This window comes from Leuciscus leuciscus, assembly GCF_965113295.1.
Source record: "Leuciscus leuciscus genome assembly, chromosome: 11".
In the NCBI taxonomy this organism is placed as follows: domain Eukaryota; kingdom Metazoa; phylum Chordata; class Actinopteri; order Cypriniformes; family Leuciscidae; genus Leuciscus; species Leuciscus leuciscus.
Window position 1 is genome coordinate 11,004,936 of NC_138735.1, and position 5,517 is coordinate 11,010,452.

Below are 5,517 nucleotides of genomic sequence, written 5' to 3' on the forward strand. Positions count from 1 at the left end.
CCCCTGACCTGTGACACAGACCCAAGGAAACTACTTAGAAAGCTGCTGCCATGAGGCCCAGTAGCTTCTGAATGTTTTTAAAGGGAGGTTGCACCCCGGTTTGAAAGCCGCCGCTAGCTGAATACTATCCCCAGGAATGTGAATCTCAAGAACGGTCTGTGATAGGGGCTATCTGGATGTGAAAGTATGTCTCCTTCAGATCCACCAATATAAATCCCCTGGGAATATCTGCGAGATAATTTGTTTCAAAGTTAGCATCCTGAATCGAGGATGGGCCTGGGTCTGCAAGCGAATTGGAGGGAGTAACCTACTTTTATTGTCTCTAAAACCTAGTTTGACATGCTCGGAATGGCTTCCCAAGCCTGACTTCGGGCAGCGAGGGGTTGGAGAGCCGCAGTTGGCAGCCCGTCGCACTGTGGCAGGGGGCTGACACTTGCAGCTGCATGAAACAGAGGACAAATGCTCTTTTTGTGAAGGTTTATTTATTTTATTCGCTATAACAGCGGTAAACAGTCTGGGTGCCCTTACAACAGCAGATGGGTGTCCAGTACTGACAACAAACACAACACCTCCAACGCCCGGAACTGAACAGGGGGTTGGGAGATGAACACACAGTTTTTTAGCCTTCTCCCCCTTGTGCCCAGCGACATCAGGACTGCTTAGGCAGCTCAGGGTCCAGCACTAGCTTAGGACGGGGTCCCTGGCGCTTTGGAAACGGGTAGCATTTCGGCAGGTGGAATCACTGTTTCACCTTGAGTTCTACCTTCTGCTGGGGCGGAGTGGGCATCGGCTTGGGAGTCAAGGAAAGCTGTCTTGTCAGCATCCTTGATTTCCGTTAAGTTGAGCCAACGTTGACCACCAAGTTGGCCATGGTGCGCCCGATCGCCTGGGCTATGATTTTGGTGGCGCGCAGGGCGAGGTCAGTTGCGCTGTGCAGCTCTGCTCTCGCAGAATTCAAGGTTGCTCTCCCGCGGAGGAGTTTGGCCTGGTACACTTGTAGGGCCGCCATCATGTCAACTGTAATTAATTTACAAGAAGGAGGTGTTGTTTACTGTAGCTCATGCATTTTCACAATAACTTACTGTGATGTGGCATTATGGGATTGAGCAGGCTCCGTTCAAATTTGAAATCCAGTTGGCTGGAGCAGCGGAGAACGATTGAAGATTAGAGGCATTATTCATAATTCCTGTTAAGTTCTTTAGAAATATACTCTTTTATATTTGTCATTTAAAGTACAAGCATTCTCATGTCACAATAGCGTGCTAACATGACATTTAGTGGTATGTAAAAGTTGAAAAATTCTATGTTTTTCCATACATAACTGTGTCGTCCTCGATATGTTAACTTAATATCCTGACGGCCAGCTAAACCTTTTCCCACACCAAGACTCTGAAGATTAATTCTTAGTTCCACAGGTTTATTGGAGTTAAGGAAAATAGTGAAACTGCAACACACAAAAGAGCAATGACAAATTACACATGAATAAAGACTAATTTGCACAATTACTGTTGCATTTTTGTTTGTACTCATTTTAACACTAATAAAGAAATACATGTGAACTACATTCTGGTCATTATAGCACCTTTACCATGCAGCTCGTAACAAATGAACACGTGAGCTAGCATATGGATAGCCGACTTGAGTTCAAAACATCGCCAGATTACACTCTACAAACTTACAATTATTGTCAAAAATAACGAATAATATTTCCAGAATAATCTCACAAAACAAAGTATACATACATACCGACGATGCTACGTCAGACATGAGAAGTAGACAGATGCGATTGAAGCGCCATGAAAATAACCAACTCGAGCAAACCGCTGAAACGCGCATGAAGTGCGCGAGACGCGAGTATTTTCTTCCCCACTACGGATCACGTAATAGGACATTTAGCACAGCGTGATCTTAAAGTGACCATGACCTAAATACAAACACATATTCAATGCATATTCCTGGAACACATTAGAATTCTGTAATGCTGACTAAAAGTAAAGCATGTTTATCTTCTGTATCTTTAAACTTAATGCCTATTTACATTTTCTTACTCACAACAAAACACTCCCCGCCTGACGTGGACACACGTCACCCCCACAGTCCATGCACAGTCGTTTTTTTTTTTTTTTACAGTCCATTTACTGTGCCTCTGGAGCTAGAAGGAGAACTATTTCATTGACTGGCCTGAGAAAGAGGCTAGACCCGCCTGGTTTGATGGTCTTCACCTCAACCTGGCGCACTTTCCCATCTTTGCTAGGGAAGGCCTGTGTAATCAGTCCAAGAGGCCATTCATTCCTAGGTGCTTGGCTGTTCTTAAGGAGAACAACGCTTCCAGGCTGAATGTTTGGCTGAGTGGACTGCCATTTTTTGCGGGCCTGCAGTGTAGGGAGGAATTGTTTCCTCCAGCTGTCCGGAAACAATTCCTGACCGCTGCATTTTTGTTTGTACTCATTTTAACCGTAATAAAGAAATACATGTGAACTACATTCTGGTCATTATAGCACCTTTACTGTGCAGCTCGTAACAAATGAACACGTGAGCTAGCATATGCATAGCCGACTTGAGTTCAAACCATCGCCAGATTACACTCTACAAACTTACAATTATTGTCAAAAATAACGAATAATATTTCCAGAATAATCTCACAAAACAAAGTATAAATGCCGACGATGCTACGTCAGACATGAGAAGTAGACAGATGCGATTGAAGCGCCATGAAAATAACCAACTCGAGCAAACCGCTGAAACGCGCATGAAGTGCGCGAGACGCGAGTATTTTCTTCCCCACTACGGATCACGTAATAGGACATTTAGCACAGCGTGATCTTAAAGTGACCATGATCTAAATACAAACACATATGAAATGCATATTCCTGGAACACATTAGAATTCTGTAATGCTGACTAAAAGTAAAGCATGTTTATCTTCTGTATCTTTAAACTTAATGCCTATTTACATTTTCTTACTCACAACAAAACAATAACGTTAGGTTAGTAAATATATGTGTTGTTTAACTTTAAGGTTTTTGTTTCAGGTGCAAGGCATTTTGACAGGGTTTGTCATGGTAAGACACACACGAACAAGGTAAAAACATCGACGAAAAGCATCATATTATATAATTTTAACATGGACGCTGCAGTTTGCTTCAGTTTCATTTCGCTGTGCATTCAGTTAATTTTCTAATTTAGGGAACTTACTGTAGAGAGAGCATTCATTTGCTGCTTTTACGGGCATAACATTTTAACTGAGCGAAGACAATGCGTATGTGCGGTAAGCTTTGGCTGATGAAAAACATCAGAAAATGTGATCAAAGCATGGTTAAATGCTGCATTTTTCTCATTTATTTTTTATTTAGAGCATTTAAAGTAGTGTTTAACAATTTTTTTAAGTAAAGCCCATTGCAAACGATTGTCATGGTATTTTTTCAAAATAACTGACAAACAGCAAAATATGTGAAATTTGTTCACTTGTGTTCAACTATCCCAAATACATCGATCTCTTACAATAATTAGAACCTACATGTAAATGAGAAGTTCTGTCTGCATGAGAGCAATAACATTCTATGCCTATACTGTATATTAAGAATGCATATGTGCTTTTTGGGAGTGTATTTTGATCTCATAATATGTAAATGCATTAAACAAGATATTTTTCTTTACTTCTTGTAGGTGCAAAAAATAGCAGCTGATGTGGAGAAAAGTTTGACACCTCAAGACTCTCTGAAACTTTTAGGTAGTGTACAATGTTATTAATTCTGTTGTAAATCATTTAATAAGCTGTTGTATTTTAGGTTACATTATTGCTTATATTTATATATCTCAGGTTAACCCAGCGGATATTGACTATTTGAGGGTCAGGTGGTTGTGACTTCATACCTCAACTTTGGCTGGATTTGCAGTCTTATTATATCTTCAGTTTGGTGTCCTGGAAGCAGGCATGCATCTTTTGCACACTTGAATCTTTTTTTAAAGGTAACATGCTTTATTTGTGATAAAATGTTACTTAGTTTAATTACTGGTAAATTTAAATGTGTATACTGTATGATAAAGGGCTCAGTTCACCCAAAAATGAAAATTCTGTCATTAATTATTCACCCTCATGACATTCATTCATTTTCGCTACACAAATGAAGATCTTTTTGATGAAATCTGAGAGTTCTCTTACGAGAGGTTCTCTCGTATTGCGTAAGTAGCTTACGCTGCGGGAAAAGTAATCTTTCTCGAGATATGAAGCCAGAAAATTATCCTTCATTTTTTAAACTTTGTCAACGCAGTGCAGCAGCACGCAGACCTAGAGCAGGCTATCTAGCGTGCTCATTGGCTGCCCTGCCGCAACTGCAGCAGCCTACCAGTGAGCCTGGCGTGACGTCACGCCCAATGGGAGCGCACAGCGCCCCAGCGCGTCACGGCCCGTAAGAGGGGCGTGGCTTTAGCTTATAAAAGGAGGCTCGGAGGCTGCTTTCTCTGGTTTTTGTCGCTTGAAGCGAATGAGCTCGTGGCGCGAGCACGGCAGGTTACGCAATACTCGTTCCCTCTTCTAGAGAGAACAGAGGTTACGTTAGGTAACCGATACGTTCTCTTACGAGAGGTTCTCTCGTATTGCGTAAGTAGCTTACGCTGCGGGAACCCCTTTGTCAACGCCGTGCGCGCCCGGCATCCACTAAATGAGTCCCAGGGAAGTCCGGGGAACACAAGAGTGTGAGCCAGGCGGCCAATACGATGGCTAGCGCGAGTACACAAGCACACAATAGGGCATACAGAGCGGCGCGGCCGGTCTGACTGACAAACCCTTATATGGTACAGTTCAACCAGGAGAGCTAAATCAGAAGCAGTAGCCCGCGCACAGAAGTGGGCCGGCCTACGCGAGATTTAGACTGATAAAAGCTTCGCCTGCAGGGCGGGAACTTCCAGATTGTAAATCTAACAAATGTAGAGGGGGAGGCCCAGCCCGCCGCCGTACAAATGTCATGAATGGAGATTCCGCTAGACCAAGCCCACGACGAGGCCATGCCTCTAGTAGAGTGGGCTCTGATGCCCAGTGGGCACTGCAGGTCCTTAGACGCATAAACAGCTGCGATAGCGTCCACTATCCATCTGGACAGACTGTGTTTCGAGGCGGCAAGACCCTTAGTGCGCCCACCAAACGAAACGAAAAGCTCACTCAGAGGATGAAGTGGACCACGCTGCTATCGCAGACAGCTGCTCAATCCTCGCCTCGGACAGCGAGGAGTGGTCGGGTTCTCACCGCTCCTCATCCTCAGCACAGGAGTCTAGCCGGTCCCGCTCCAGTGTCGACGCGGAACTTCTCCGCCTCCTCACCAAAGCGGTCGACCAATTGGGACTCGACTGGTCCCCACCGAAGGCGCCCGCGCCCAACAGGCTCGACGGGTGTTTTCTGCCTAGCCGCCGCCAAGCGCCTGCCTCTAGGTCAGCACCCTTCCTGCCCGAGCTCCACACTGAGCTCTCTAAGTCGTGGAACGCCCCGTTCTCCGCTAGACTCCGCTCTCCGGCCTCTTCGACT